General features: G+C 38.2%; 1 protein-coding gene across 2 annotated transcripts in view; it reads right to left on the bottom strand.

Annotated features, from left to right (window-relative positions):
• Nucleotides 1-3,524, bottom strand: part of LOC132379635 (fibroblast growth factor receptor 2-like) — a 157,468-nt gene extending 153,944 nt beyond the window's left edge. Inside the window, exon 1 of one of the 2 annotated variants that reach the window (XM_059947788.1) lies at nucleotides 3,424-3,524. The gene's annotated coding sequence lies outside the window, so the exon portion shown is untranslated. The remainder of the gene's footprint in view (nucleotides 1-3,423) is intronic. The other variant, XM_059947787.1, reaches the window with a different exon arrangement.
• Nucleotides 3,525-16,737: the final 13,213 nt, after the last annotated feature.

Below are 16,737 nucleotides of genomic sequence, written 5' to 3'. Positions count from 1 at the left end.
CAATCACCACCAGTGCTACGTAGATCACAGCGACAGATTCGGCCGCCTGATAGACAACCTGTAAATATACTTGTAAGAAACTTCGCCTCGTGAGCACTCTTTTTTAAAACGGGGGGGGGGGGGGGGGTGAATGTGGTGAACTACATATACCTGTCTGGACAAGCCCTCTGCTGACTGTTCCTGTGGCTCCTCCCACAGACCCCTGTATAAAAGCGGTTGGAGGCACTGCTCCTCCCTTTGTCTCCAAGATGTCGTGGTCTCTTTTGCTGCTAATAAAAGCCTAACGTTCACCTCCCGTCTCCCAGAGTTATTGATGGTGCATCATAACTATGACTGTGTGGCTCAGTACAGCTTCAACTCCATATTCAAGTTTGCTGATGACATCACTGTTGTGGGCCAGATCAAAGCTGGAGATGAATCTGCATACAGGAGTGAGATTGAAAACCTGACTGAGTGGTGTAATAACAATCACCTCCTGCTCAATGTTAATAAGACTAAGGAACTGATTGTAGACTTCAGAAGAGGGAAACTATAGGTCCATGAGCCAGTACTCATCAGAGGACCAGAGACTGACAGAGTCTATAACTTTAAATTCCTGGGTGTCACTATTTCAGAGGACTCATTATATAAATAATACTGCGAAGAAAGCACAACAGCGCCTCTTCTTCCTCAGGAGTCTGCAGAGGTTTGCCATGTCATCAAGAACCTTGGTGGAAAGTGTGCTGACTGGTTGCATTACGGCATGGTATGGGAACACCAATGATTTTGAGTGGAAAATCCTACAAAAGGTAGTGAATTTGGCTCAGTACATCATGGGTAATACCCTCCCAACCATTGAGCGCATCTACATAAAATGTTGCTGTAGAAAAGCAACATCCATCATCAAAGATTCTCACCACCCAGGCAGGGTTCTTTTCTCACTGCTGCCATCAGGTACTCCTCCACTATCAGGCTCTTGACCAAAAGGGAGTGGCTACACTCATTCAAGGACTCTGTTATATTGTTATGTCATGCTCATTATTTATTGCTATTGATTTATATCTGCATTTGCAGAGTTTGTTTACTGTTTATAGTTGTTTAATTACTGTTCTATAGATTTACTAAGTATGCCCACAGAAAAAGAATCTCAGGGTTGAATGTGGTGACATGTATGTACTCTGATAATAAATTTTACTTTGAACTTTGGTAGATGACTTTGATGCGAAGAGTAAAGACATCAAGCATCAGTGGTTAAGTTCTGTCATCTAGTTCAGCTCTGGATGAAATCACGGTGGAGCAGATTGGGGTCTAGCAGGTCGAAGGACTTTTGTCTACCCAGGATATTGCAGGCTTTGTCCATTAATGCCCTCCCTCATGAGGTCTTCAAATCACCTCCCACCGCAGCTTCTCAGGTAACTTGTTCAAAATCAGCCATTGGCCTTGGTTGATTGTCTAGAGCAGGGGTTCCCAACCTAAGGTCACAGACCCCCTGCTTAATGGTATTGGTCAATAAAAGAGGTTGGGAACCCCTGGTCTAGAATAAGACATTCTCAATCATAAGGATCATCTGAGTGGATTCTACCATAAATTTAAGCATTGTTCCAGAAGTTAGGTTGCAGCAATATAGGTGATATTGTGAAGCAGCACTAGGACTTCAAATCTCATCCAAAAGGTGGTAAAATGGAAAAAGCACAGGGTACATAATTTTTTTAAAAAAATGCTATCATGCTTGTATCATTCTCTATTATATTTTAAATCATTCTGAACACACTAGCATTGTTGAAATCCATTAAAATACAGAGAAAATAAACCCTGGTGTTACAGCTGCTGACATTCTTGGTGGCAGCTACCAGAACCTTACCTGCACTATCATAACTAAGGTATCCATCAAGTATTAAGTCAGCAGTCAAATGCTGGTGAAACCTCTCTCTTACCGTTAGACTAAATTTAAGCAAGCAATAATGAGTTATGAAACTACCCAATCAGAATTACCAATGTCTACAATGTTCTTTTAATACAGTCATCATATTCTGAGTGACAAGGAAAAGATTAAAGGATATTTTCAAAGTTTCTGGAAAAAATGGAATATCGTCACCCAAGGAGGAAGTGGATGGCATATTTTCAGATAGATTCAAGTTCATCAAGTTCATGCTTGAGTGGGATCCAGGATTAGCCATGATGGAATTCTAATTGCCTAATTCTGCTCCTATATCTTATGGTCATGGTCTTCACCAGAAATAGGGCACAAACAAATCATGACATTAAAAGGGAATCATAAAAAATTGCTTCTCTTATTCATGGGATGTAAGGCAAGCTGGCCGACTGGATACAAGATTAGTTAGGTAATAGGAGGCAGTGGGTGGTAGTGGAAGCTTGTTTTTCCAATTAGTGATCCCCAGTCAGCAGTCTTTCACAAGGATTAATACTGATACTCTTGAAATTTCTGATAAATATTAACAACTTGCATTTGAATATATGAGATATAATCCATAAGTATGAAGAAGACACAAACATTTAATGATACTCCAAATAACAAAGAGGATTGTCTTTAACAAAGTCACAAACATTTAATGGTACTCCAAATAACAAAGAGGATTACAACCTGATATTGATCAACTGCACAGCAACAGCAGAAGGAATTTATTCCTGTCAAATGCGAAATGATGTATTTTGGAAGGTTCAATATGTGTAGGTAATACACAGCCATCAGAGGTCATGACCAAGGGACCTTTTTGATACAAGTCCAGAGATTCTTAAAAGTGGCAGAACAGATCAATCTGTGATGCTTGACTTCAGTAGACATGGCACAGAATGTAACAGCAGAGACATCAGGTTACAACTTAGTAAAACATTTGATAGACCCAACTTGAGTATTGTGTAGAGTTCTGGTTGGGACACTATTGGAAGGATCTGATTGCACTGGAAATGATGCGGAGAAGACACACCACTTCCTTCCCATTCCCACACTGATTTGCTTGTCCTTGGTCTTTTCTACCGCCACAGTGAGGAAAATGCAAACTGGAGAAATAACACCTCATATTCCACTTGAGTAGCCAAAAACCCGATGGTATGTAGAATGAGTTTTCCAGTTTCAAGTAGTACTATGTTCCCTTTCCACTCCACAGTAGCAGCAATTAACTACAACTTCAAGCAATCTGACTGAAATTCAGAATTTACTACACCCAAAATTCTAACAAATTTTTCACCTGAGCCAGGCAATTTTTAGGTGTAAGTAATAGCCATTTGTAGGAAATATTTCTATATAAAAGTTTAAATAATTGGTACTGTACCAAAGAGCAAAAATTCAGGAGGATGAATCTCAGAGTTGTATTCTGTACAAGTACATTGATTATTAAATGTACTTTGAATTGAACTAACATAACTAGTCATTTGGGCAAACATTTTAAGCAATTAAAATCTCCTGAAAATTAATTTGCAACTCACATTTGGTTTCTCTTTTCATCAAGGCATTTCACAGGAACTCATCATTGAGACCAAAAAAAATGTTCAGCAAAGCACTTGGTTATAAGTCCATTCAAAAAGATGCTATGAAAATAAAAGTTAAAATGATTAGTTTCCACATTTTTCTTGCAACAGTCATGCAACATCATGCATACTGAAATGAATATAATATATATTAATGACTTGGATATACAGGACACAATTTCCAAATATGCAGATAACATAAAACTTAGAAGTGTGGGGAGGAGTGTACTGAAATATGAGGAGGGTAGTGTAGAAAGGCTGGTGTGATGAATGATTGGATGGTAGACAAATTTTACTGCTGAGAAATGAGATGTTAGATTTTGATAGGAAGAATAAAAGTCACTATAAACTAGAAGACACAATTTGTTAAATGGTATAAGAACAGAGAGATATAAAAATCCAAACTAAATTTATTATTAAAATACACACAGTATATATTACCATACTTCATTTTCTTGTAGACATTTATATGAAAAAACACAACAGAATTTTACAAAAAACTATGTATAACCGTTCAAAGACTGGCCAAGGCCAAACTGCAAAAGAAGACAAACTGTGCAAATAAAAATAATACTGATAGCATGATTTGTAAAGAATCCTTGAAAGTGATTTTTTTTAAAAAGTCTTTTGGTTTTGCTGATGTTGAATGGTTATACAGTATGTGCTCGGCAACCTCTCATTAGTTGCAAAAACCTGTTAAAGATGAACATAGCAATTTGTTTAGATATGTCAATTGTTCATTAATTGCTGTTATATTTCTATGTGGCACAGGAATTAAGAAACTTTCAAAAATTAAGATACACATTGAATCCTAGCCTTCATAAAGAAGTTGCATACATGAAAAAAAAGTCCTGATAAATTTTATATTTAAAAAAAAGAGTTGTTTGGGTAACATGGAAGTTCTGTGACGAGTTCTGGAAACTACGCTTTAGGAAAAATATGAAGGCATTGGTGAGAGTATAGAAGGTGCAAATGGGTCCAAAAGATTCCGTAGTTGAGGGACATCAATAACATATTCAGATTGGGTAAGTGAAGATTTAACAGAGGTAATTAAAATCATGAAGGATCCAAAATCCAATTCAATTGTATTGTTCAAAATAGGCTGAATATCTCAAAGAAAACAATTCAAAAAAGTGAGGGGAAAGGAACAGGCTTGATGTCACATATAGGCACAGTAGTGCAACCAGTTAAACCCTCACTTCACAGTAATACAGATTGGGGTTAATTCTGACCTCGGCTGCTGGATGTGTCGAGTTTGCATGTTCTCCCTGTGAATGTCTGTCTGGCTTTCCTTCTACATCCTAAAAGATATGTGGATTAGTATGTTCATTGGCCACTGTAATTTGTCCCTAATGTGTTGCTAAGTAAAGGAATATGGGGAAAATTAAACATACAATACAGCATGGGAACCAACCCTTCAGCCCACAATGCCTGTGCTGACCAGGATGTTGATAAGATTGTGGGAAGTATAAAAAGTGAGATTAATGTGTGATTAATGTAAATTGGTGCTTGATAGTTGGACAGTGGACTGAAAGGACTGCTTCTGTGCATTTTTTTGGCCAAATGGCCTCCTTTCAAGTCACAACTATTGTGACTCTACTTCTTATCAAAAAGCACCACAGTAGCTAGCAGTCAGCATGACGCTACGTCAACTTAGGGCATGCAATACCAACATCATTTTATGAGCAGACTCTGTACGTCTTCTCCGTGGAATGCTTGGGTTTTCTCTGGGTCCTCCAATTTCTTCCACAATCCAAAGGCATAGTAGGTAGGTTAATTGTAAATTGTCCTGTCATTGGGTTAAGGTTAATGGGGTTTGTCGGGGGTTGCTGGGATGGCATAGCTCAAAAGCCCTATTCCACACCGTATTGCTAAAACTTAAAAAAATAGGCTCATTAATACAATGATTTGTTAACCTGCTACAGTTAATAAAAGTACAATAAAGAAAAACAAAGCAAATATAATCAGAATACATATGCTTAAAAAGTAGCTATAGATATTTACTAACATCGAACCTATTCACCAATATGTAAGTTGTTGATTCTAGTTCACTTAACATGTGATGGCATGCAGCTTATCTATCTGGATGATAAGGTATGATAAACTGTGATTGAAGCTCTCATGTAATAAGGCTTTCCAATAGTGGAATGTGAGGAAGACTGAGCAGAGTTCACAGTGACTATATATTCACTGAATAAACATGCCTAAAATGAACACAGTATTTTCTTCAAAATAAATAAAAAAAAAAATCAAGAATGGGCCTTGCAGCTCCAAGGATACCTAAATAAATTTGTGTGATGAGTGGAAAAGGTGAGCAGTTTCAAATTCCTGGGTGACAACATCTCTGAAGATCTATCCAGGGCCCAACATATTATTGCAACTACAAAGAAAGCACAATGCTGGCTAAATTTCATTAGGAGTTTGGGGAGACTTGATATGTCACCGAAGACTTCCAAAAATCTCTACACGTGTTCCATGGACAGCATCCTAATTGACTGCATCACCAACTGGCATGGAAGCACAGGATCAGAAAAAAAGCTGAAGAAAGTTGTAAACTCAAGACACTAGCCTCCTCAGCATCAAGGGCATCTTCAAAAGGCCCATCTAGTATGTGCCAGATCCTGCTGAAAGCTTTGGTAGCCTTTCTTGCTGTCCACCACACCCCCAATCTGGTTGTCATCTGCAAATTTGGTGATCTAGTTTACCACATTATCATCCAAATCATTAATATAGATGATAAACAACAATGGCCTCAGCCATGTTGCCTGCAGTACACCACTAGTCACAGGCCTCCAGTCAGAGAGGCAACCATCTACTGCCACTCTCTGATGTCGCCTGCTACGCCAACATTGAAAATAACTTACTACTTCATTCTGAAATTTACTGCTTAAACCGGAACACAATAATCACGGGCGGAGAAAAGAATACGCACATTTTGATCCCAAAAGCAGTCCCACCACTTGGCTTAGGCAGTAGCTTGAAAGAAAGTCTGACCACATTAGGCCATTATTTAACAATGCAGGAACTTCATCTTTTATCCTTTGCCCAATGGATGCCAGGTAAAGCTGTGGGTATGTGATATTGTTGGAACATGGGTACAAAATTCAGCAAAGGGTGGGACACAATGCACTGTGTTGCCATAATGGGAAGGCCTGTGTCTACAGAATTTGGGGCTGCAAGAAAGAAGATCCAGGTTGTCCTGTTCTATATAGGAAGCGGAGAATTAGCAGTTAGGTTCTGCTGAGAGTTTGAGGAGCTGCAAATGAAGTTAAAAGAAGAATATCAAGAGTAGTTATGTTTCGATTGTTCCTTGGTATGGAGTTGAACAGATCAGGGAATTGAAAGCATGGCTCAAATAGTAGAATTGAGGTTTTACTTCATAGCACATAGAAGTTAATAAAGAGGAAAGTTAGGGCAGAGTCAATTTAAAATAAGCTGTCACTATAATAGTGATAGTGAATTCAGGCTTTAGCTAAGGGTTTAATCTATATAAGGAAGGTGAAGGTTACATTAAAAAAAGGGTCCGGTCACTACTATGAAACAAGGTTACCAAAAGACCATAAGATATAGAAGCAGAATTAGGCCATCTGGCTCATTGAATCTGCTTTGCCATTCATCATGGCTGATCCATTTTCCCTCTCAGCCCCAATCTCTTGCCTTCCCTTCATACCCTGACTAATCAAGAATCTACCAATCTCAACCTTAAATATACTGAATGACTTAACCTCTACAATCACCTGTGGCAGTGGATTCCACTGATTCACCACTCTCTAGCTAAGGAAATTCCTCCTCATCTCCAGTTACCATTTGAATAGCCAGAATAAGTTTAAATGGCAAATTGCTAAAATGCTCAAAGCCAATAAAACAATCAAATTGATCTAATAACCATCAGTGTAGTACGTTTGTTTAGTAACCAAAAGCAGGAATCCAGTATATCAGAGTGATTAACATTCAGAAAGGATAGATAAAGCTGAAAAGAGAAAAGATGGGGCAGCTCTTATAATAAGGGATTAAAATGAAAGAATGACCTTGGTCCAAAAGAACAGTAAGCATCATCAACATGAGTGGAAACAAAAAATAACAGAAACAAATACTGTTGAGTGGTTTACAGCTTCTTCCCCACCTTACCCTCTAACCACAGCAACAGAGAGGTATTACTGACGTATTAATTAGAAAATATTAACAAATACCATGAATTATTAGTTGAGACTATTTCCTACTGATTGGACAAATCAAATTGGCAAAAATTGTTTGGAGGTTGGATTTTGTGCAACTTGACAGGGCTAATTAGTGTAAGTAAGATATCCTTAACATAAAAAGGGCTGTAATATGACAAATATTTATGTGCAAGGGAAATACGATTCAGCCTTAAATTAGTCCTGAACCATGGATATAGAGCTGAATTGACTAAAATGGGCTAGAAAACTAGATTAAAAGATTTTTCCAGTCGATAAGCAACTGCAACATGAAAAAAATGTACACTCAAGATGGATATTAGAAAAATATCCCTTGGGAAAATCGATGCATCTGTAACCAACTAAGGATGATTAACATATATTAGATTAAAATAAAATGTTTCCAATGCTATCAAGGAGAGTTATAAGCCCGAGGATTTCGAGTTTTAGAATCACATCCTCAAAAAAGTTAATACAGAAGATAGAATATGAGGGCAAACTTCCATGAAATAAAACCAAAATAGAAACTTCTATAAATGTGTTAACAGAGGGCTGCTACAATAAACACATTTCCCGTGGAGGCAGAAGCTAAAGTTACAGTATATCAGGAAGTAATGGCTAAAGGATTAAACATCTGATTCATTATACCTGACATAAGTATACCTAAGCATCTTCATGGAAGAATAAAGTTGTAGGAGCCATGTTTACTTATTGTCTGTCTGTAGTGTATTTGTGTTGTGCATCCTCACTCTCCGTTAAGGTAGTTTGTCACATGGATTTGGGCGGCATGCAGCACTGGATGGCAATAGAAATAAATCAATATAGTCACCTGTTGACCTGCTTGGCAGCATACTGTAGGGAGCGCATATTTTTTGCTGACAAACTAAAAGTCACTGAGAGGTTAAATGAGGGAGTATCGCACCGTACAATGTGCTTCCAACTAACTGACTTCCAAGACAAAAAGGTATGTTTAATCTTTCATTACAAACCAACAACAAAATTGCTCGTCCATGTTTGAAATTGATTCAATTACGCTCCTCTTTGACCGCTCGTCCTTGTTTGTTTTTGATTCAATTACGCTCGTTTTTGTTTGAATTTGATCCAATTACACTTGTTTCGCTCGTTTTTGTTTGACATGAGTTACAGAAGAGTCAAATGATTTTATTGTTGGTTTGTAATAAAGGATTAAATGTACTTTTTTGACTTGGAATTCAGTTGGTTGGAAGCACATCATACAGTGCGATATTCCCTCACTTAGCCTCGCAGGGACTTTTAGTTTGTTCTCAAGCAATCACCACAAAAGTAATTACTTAAGGAGTTATTAACAAAGGAGAAATATCCATTGGACCCAACAGCCACCATTATAGTGTACTACAAAAGGAGGCTGCAGAAATGCACGCACCCCCCTCAATTGTGAAGCAGTTTAGATGGTAGCACATGTAAATGCCTAATATTTAAAAAAAGAGACAGTTGGGAAACTGTAGGCAGTTAGTCTTACGCCAGTTGTCAGGAAAAAGACTCAGACTGTAGTAACATAGAAAATCATAATATAAAAAGAGAATCAACAATGTTCCATGTAGACTGTTTTAACAAATTTGGTAAGAGTTTTCTGAAGTTGTAACTATGACTACAGATATGGGGCAAACCATGGCAAGAGTTTATCTGAATTTCCAAAGGTTAATTGATATGACATGAACATTATTACATTAAATGTCTCATGGAGTTAGGAGATTTCCGAATGAACAATGAACCAATGTACACTACCTCACTTTTCTTTTGCTCTTTTTTTCACCACGTATACAGCCTCAATTGACTACCAGAAAGCATACAACTCAATGCTTCACACAGGGATCCTGGAATGCCTGTCTCTGTACAAGGTCAACTAAGGATCTTTATCAAGAACTCAATGGGCTGTTAGAGGACAATGCAAGAAGTTAACTCAAATAGCACAAGTGACCATCAGATGCAAAATATACCAGGGTGATAACACTATCCCCACTGCTGTTCTGCATAGGCTTGAACCCCCTCAGCCAGATCATCTCAGAGAGTGAGTATGGGTACAGATTCAAGAGTGGAGTGACCATCAGCCACCTCCTGTACATGACATCAAGCTGTATGGCAGAAACAAAAGAGACTAATCCGTCTGATAATAGTGCACAGCAGAGACATTAGGTTGTCAGTTGGACTGGAAAAGTGCAGCTAGATGGTGGTGAAAAGAGCAAACTCATCAAGACTGAAGGAGTCAAGTTACCTGAAGGCCACATAACAGATATACAGGACAGCTACAAATAACTGCGGATCCTGCAGGTGCATGGATATAACGATGAGAACTCAAGGAAGGCTGCAACATCCAAATACCTCCAAAGAGCGAGACAGCTCCTAAAAAGCTAGCTGAATGGGAAGAACAAGATTAGAGCCATCAACAGATTCACCCTACTAGCCATCAGATACCCAGCTGCAATAGGATGCTGGCCAAGGAACAAACTGGAAGCAGCTAGCATCAAGACCAGGAAACTACTAACAATACATGGAGGATTCCACCCAAAGTCCAACGTTGAGCAAGTGTACACCCACCAGAATAAAGAAGGATGGGGACTTGGAAATGTCTGGAAGAATTGTGAAACACCCATGAGTATGTCAGGAAGATGGCTCCAAAGGATGACCTGTTTGGAGAATACCTCCAACTGCAAGCAGAGGACATGAAAATGGAAGTGAGTGAAGCAGAGCCAGATGATCAGAGGCCATAGCAAGATAAGCCACTGCACGGGATTTACCATCCCCAGACATCAGATGTGTCTGGCATAAGAAAATCCTACCAAAGGCTGGAAATGGCAGGACTAAGGGACAGCACAGAGGCGCTGCACAAGAGCAATAGGTGCAGGGGGCTATCACACCAGACAAGACCCAAGATACAGACTGTGCAAGAAATCTGCTAAAATCATCCAGCACATAGTAGCAGGGTGCAAGATGCAGCCAGGGACAGCACACACTGAACAGCTCAACCAAGTTGCAGAAATTGTGTGCAGGAATTTCGGCGCTGAGTATGGATTGAACACTCCCAAGTCCAAATAGGTGAGGCAGAGCCAGAGGATCAGAGGCCGTGGCAAGATAAGCCACTGCACGGGATTTACCATCCCTAGACATCAGATGAGGCTGGCATAAGAAGCCTAGAAGCCAAGAAGTTAGTGGAAAATGACAGAGCTAAGATCCTGTGGGACTTCCAAATACAGACTGATAAGTAGGTAGTGGCCAACCAAACAGATATAGTAATACTGGACAAGGAACAGAAGAAAGCAATAGTAATAGATGTGGCAATCCTGGATGATAGTAACATCAGGAAGAAAGAGTATGAGAAGCTGGAGAAATACCAGAGCTTGAAAGAGTAGATCGAAAGGATGTAGAAAGTTAAAGCCAGAGTAATCCCAGTAATGACAGGAACACTTGGAACTGTGACACCTGTACTGGGAGAGAAGCTCCAACAAATCCTGGAAACAACATCTGAGATCTTGGTCCAGAAGAGAGCACTACTAGGAACAGCAAGGGTACTATGCCAAACGTCAAGCTCTCAGGCCTCTGGCAGAAGACCCGAGGCTAGCAGGTTTTATCCAGGATCTCCCTGTACTTACAGCATTTACCTTTCCATCAATCTTGACCGGATTTTCAGTCCACGTTGCTGAAAAGCATCCCCATTACATGATGCTACCTTCACCATACTTTACAGTAGGAATGGTGTTATCTAGCAGATGTGCAGTAGTAGATTTACGCCACATGTACCGTTTAGTGTTTATGCCAAAAAGTTTCCACTTAGTCTCAGCTGACCATAAGAGCTTCTTCCACATCCTAACAATACTTTGCAAAGTCTTTATGGGCAAGTATATGCCTTTTTTTTAAAGCCAGGCTTCTTCCTTGTCACTCTTGCTTAAATACCCTTTTTGTACAAAGCCTTAGTTAAGATATTGTGGAACCATGAACTTCATCTCCAGTTGTAGCCATTGACTTCTGCAGCTCACTCAGATCAAGTGTTGGCGTCACAGTAGCCTCTCTCACAAGAGCAATTCTTCTCCAGTGATTAAGCTTAGAGAGACGTGCTTACTTAGACAGTGTTCCTGTGATCTCATATTTTTCCACTTTTTCATGATGGACTGCACTGAACTCCGAGGTATGTTCAATGTCTTTAAAATGGTATTGTACCTTTCCCTAGATTTGCGCTTCTCTATTGTCATTTCCTGGACTTGCCTTGAATGCTTTTTCAACTTCATTGTGGTTTAGTCTGTTAAAAATCTACCATACTATTGGACCTTACAGAGAGAGGGAGTATTTATTCTTACGAATTCACTGAAAACAGGTAATCCTCCAATTTTCTACATCAACAAATTGGGTGAGTTTGTAATGTAGGAAAGTTAACATAGTAATTACAAGTGGCTGAATACTTTCTCAGCCTCACAATTTTGTTTTCTAATTTTTAGTAAATTGTTGACAGGTTTCTGAATTTTTCTCTTGAATTGACATGATGCACAATGTTTTGTAGATAAACTCAAAAAATCCTACTTCAACATATTTTAAATTTAGAAAATGAAACAGTAAAATGTAAAAATATTTGTGGGGGCTGAATATCAAGGCACTCAGTTCCGGGATTTATGTCATTTACAAACTACTTAACTGAGAGTATAACACATTCATGTTTGATGATTCTATAAAGTTAACTGGGCAATTAATCTGTAAGGAATACAAGGAGTCTGAAAAAGAAATAAAGAGAAGTCAAAGGAATAGGGAATTGTAAAAAGTCTTAAAGTAAGAAATTCCCTTGCCTCATCTTAGAGCTGAGATGAGGAAAGATTTCTCCTTTAGAGGGTTGAAATTCTTTGGAATTCTCTCCAGAGGAATCTGGATAATCATCACTGAGTATATTCAATAGATATTTGAATACTAACTGAATTAAATGATATGGTGATCAAAAGGGGAAACAAATGAGATCAGTTATAATCTTATTGAGTGGCATATCTGTCTAACGAAGCCACATTTCTAATCCTATCAAACTTTCTAGATGTTCAGATGATCTCTACATATTAATAGAAGCTGGATTAACTGCTTGTAGGTTTCCTAAATGCAATTAATACTGTGATGAAATAGAGAAACTAATTAGGAGAAATAGAACGACTACACAATTTTACAGACACAGGAAACATTAGTTCTTTGCTGGAAAGTAATTATCTATTGTACTCTTATATTAATGAAAATGTGGCAGTGATGAAGTATACTCATTTAATACTATTTCACCATTAAGTTTAAACATAATATAATTAAATATATCAGAATCAGATTTATTCTCATCAGTATGTGTTGTGAAATTTGTAAAATATATGAACTTTTCATATAATACAATCTTTCCTTTTATCCTTTCCATGTAAAAAGCAGCTCTTTCTTTAAAGATGACTCAAATTTTCACACTCTGAGAACCCACAGTATCAGTCACTGCATTCCTTATGCATGTAAATATAATTAAGTATACCTCAGAGTGGATCAAGTAACCAGCACCATGTTTATACAATGAACTCTGAGTAAGAGCTTATTACTCATCTAGGTTGATATAATTTAGGCTGAATTTTCCACAAATCAAATTTAAAAACATATTTTTGTCACATATTTATAGAAATAAAAAAATGTGGTTATTATAAGAAATAAAACTGAAGATACTGGTAATCTGAAATAAAAACAGAAAATTGTGGAAAGACTCAGCAGGTTTGAGATTTAGGTTAACAGCTTTTAATTAAATAACAAATCACTGTGTAGTCCAATAAAGAGACATCACCTCTTAGAAGCATAACTGGAAGTCTTATATGAATGGAAAGATCCTATTTGAATTGTATGGGGAGAATGGTGCTAAACAAAAGGACTTCTATATTACGCATTTGAAATGCCTATTGACCATGTGGTTAAAGGGGTAAAGTTGGTAAATAGATCAATTTCCATGGACACCTGCATCAGTACCAAGACTAAAAGAGACTACACTATTAACGCAGGCTCCACTTCAACCAGCTGGCCGACAGCAAAAACAGGGTTGTGAAGAGAATTGTAAACTAGGGTTTAGAGGATCAAGTGAAAAAGGTAAAGTAATTTCACAAGAGCAAAAGAGGAATGAGTACAACCAGATGTTGTGTTTCATAAACATAGTGGATTCCAGTTAATTGCGACATGTCAGGACCAGTACATTTTGGCTTAATTAAGCCAAAGTTTCATGGAAATAGTTAAAAGGTATAAAAAAGACAAACTACTGTTTAACTTAGTAACAATTTATATATTTAAATGAAAAACAGAATAAATTAGAAGATCACCAATACCACTACAATACCATAAAAATATTAGTTCCTAATAGATTCAAGTGCTGTGTTCTTTTGATTGAATGTAAATGAACACCTAGTGCAGATAGTGGGCTGTCTTTATACAATGCTGTCGATGACTGCATCCTCCAAATCTTTATTTTCATTGTAACATTTAAGATAACTGTCAACAACTTCATAATTCTTAACTGTTGAAGCAAAATCATTTCACTTTCACTTCATGCCATTTCTGGCATCTCCAAGCCTGAATGCTTGAAACTGCAGTGAGCAAAACAGTTCTGAATTATCTTACTGCTTATTTCTCAGCAAATATCAATGACAAAAATGGCTGCTTTTTGAACACAAACACATGCAACTGACACTACTTAAAAACTGTTTGCTCCAAGCACAGTGCAGTTTCTAACAGCTACACAAGTGCATACGACTGACACTAGTTAGAACCTGTTTGGCAAGTTTCCTATCCCAATTAAATGGCATTGTGAGCCCAAATAAACACAAGAAACACAGATTTTTTTCATTTAGTTTTGATCTTTAAGAATTGTCTCAATTTAGCAGCTACCCTGATTAACTGATGTCCCAATTAACCAGAATCGACTGCATTATTTCTTGCTTTTATCTGTAAAATAATTAAGTCAAAAGGGAGTAAATAAGAACTGTGTGAAACAAAAGTTCAGACGGATGGCCCAAATAAAGTTTGCAACAGTTGATACTTCGTTGTTTGTGAGCAAAGTTTCACTTACCAGGTTGTATTTCTAACCTCTATATAGGAATCCATTTTGTGTACAGAGGTTTGCCATGCATAGTGCTATTGGTCAACAAGGATGATGGGAGACAATGTGATGACTTCATCAAAAGTGCATAATAGTCTTGTAAATTTGAGACATGGATTGATTCAAAGTTCAAAGTTAATTTATTATCAAAGAACTTTTGCAATTTCATGTCAAGAAAGACCGCACCTAACAGGATAGACAACAACCAATGTGCAAAAAAAGCAACAAACTATTCAGATGAAAAAGAGAAAAATAAGAAATAATAATAATAATAAATAAGCAATAAATATCAAGACAATGAGATGTAAAGTCCTTGAAAGTGAGTTCATAGTTCATGGGAACTTTTCAGAGATGGGGTGAATGAAGATGAGTGAAGTTATCCTCTCTGGTTCAAGAGCCTGATGATTGAAAAGTAGTAACTGTTCCTGAATCTGATGGTATGAGCCCTAAGGCTACTGTACCTTCTTCTTGATGGCAGCAGTGAGGAGAGCATGGTGTGGTTTGTGGGAGTTCTTGATAGATGCTGCTTTCCTGAGACAGCACGTTGTGTATATATGTTCAATAGTGGGGAGGGTTTTACCCGTGACAGATTAGGCTGTAACCACTACTTTTTGTAAGCTTTCCATAGAAGGGCATTGGTGCTTCCATACCAGGCCATGATACAACCAGTCAATATATTCTCCAACACACAACTATAGATGTGTCATATTTTTTATTACACGCCAAGTCTTCACAAATTTCTAAGAAAGTAGAGGTGTTGCTGTATTTTCTTCATAATTGCATTTACAGAATTGCATGTTTCTGGTTCCAGAACAGATCCTCTGAAATGATAACACTGAGCAATTTAAAGTTGCTGACCCTCTTGACCCCTAATCCCTCCCTGATCAGGACTGGCTCATGAACCTCCAGTCTCCTCCACCTAAAGTTAATAATCATCTCCTTGGTCTGACATCGATTGAAAGGTGACTGAGTGAGTGATGTAGCAGTTATAATCTCTGGAGACTCCTGTATATTGTTTTGTGACTTTGCTGTGGTGATACTTGCTATTGTAGGCAGATGCTGGGCTGACGCTGATAGTCATAAAGTCATTGAAAGAAGTCCATTGGCCCATCTAGTCCATGCCAAAACCATTTGAATTGCCTATTCCCATCAACCTGCACCAGGACCATAGCCCTCCATACCCCTACCATCCACGTACCTATTTGCTTAATTGTTGAAATCAATCTCGCATGCACTACCTGTGTTGTCAGCTCGTTCTAAACTCTGGCAAAATGAGTGAAGAAGTTTTCCCACATGTTCTACTTAAACTTTTCATCTTTCACCCTTAATCAACGACCTCTGGTTGTAGTCCCACCCAACCTCCCACATCCCCCACATTCTAAGGAATAAAGTCCTAACCTATTCAATCTTTCCTTATAACTCAGGTCCTCCAGATACAGCAACATCCTCGGAAATTTTCTCTGTACTCTTTCAACCTTGTTTACATCTTTCCTTTAAGTAGGTGACCAAAACGAAACAAAATACTCCATATTAGGCCTCACCAATGTCTTATATGCCGGCTGGTGGCATAATGGCATCAGCACCAGTCTTCGGAGTGAAGGCTCACAAGTTCGAATCTGGCCGGGGACTGATAGGCTCTGCCAGGTTTCAGATGCGCAAGACACACTGTATGATGAACAATCACCAAAAAGATCAGTGCAAAAAGCTTGTCATGACAGTGCCCCGGCGACTCCACACACACACACACACACACACACACACACACACACACACACAATGTCTTATACAACAACATAACATCCCATCTCCTGTACGCAATACATTTATTTATGAAGGCCAACGTTCCAAAAACTTTCTTATTACCTGTAACACCACTTTCAACAAATTATGGACCTGTATTCCCAGATCCCTTTGTTCTACCACACACTTCAGTGCACTACTGTTCACTACGTAAGACCTATCTTGGTTGGTCCTACTGAAGTACAAAAT

This window comes from Hypanus sabinus, chromosome 22 (assembly GCF_030144855.1).
Source record: "Hypanus sabinus isolate sHypSab1 chromosome 22, sHypSab1.hap1, whole genome shotgun sequence".
Classification (NCBI taxonomy): Eukaryota; Metazoa; Chordata; class Chondrichthyes; order Myliobatiformes; family Dasyatidae; genus Hypanus; species Hypanus sabinus.
This window is presented reverse-complemented; position numbering and strand designations above follow the sequence as displayed.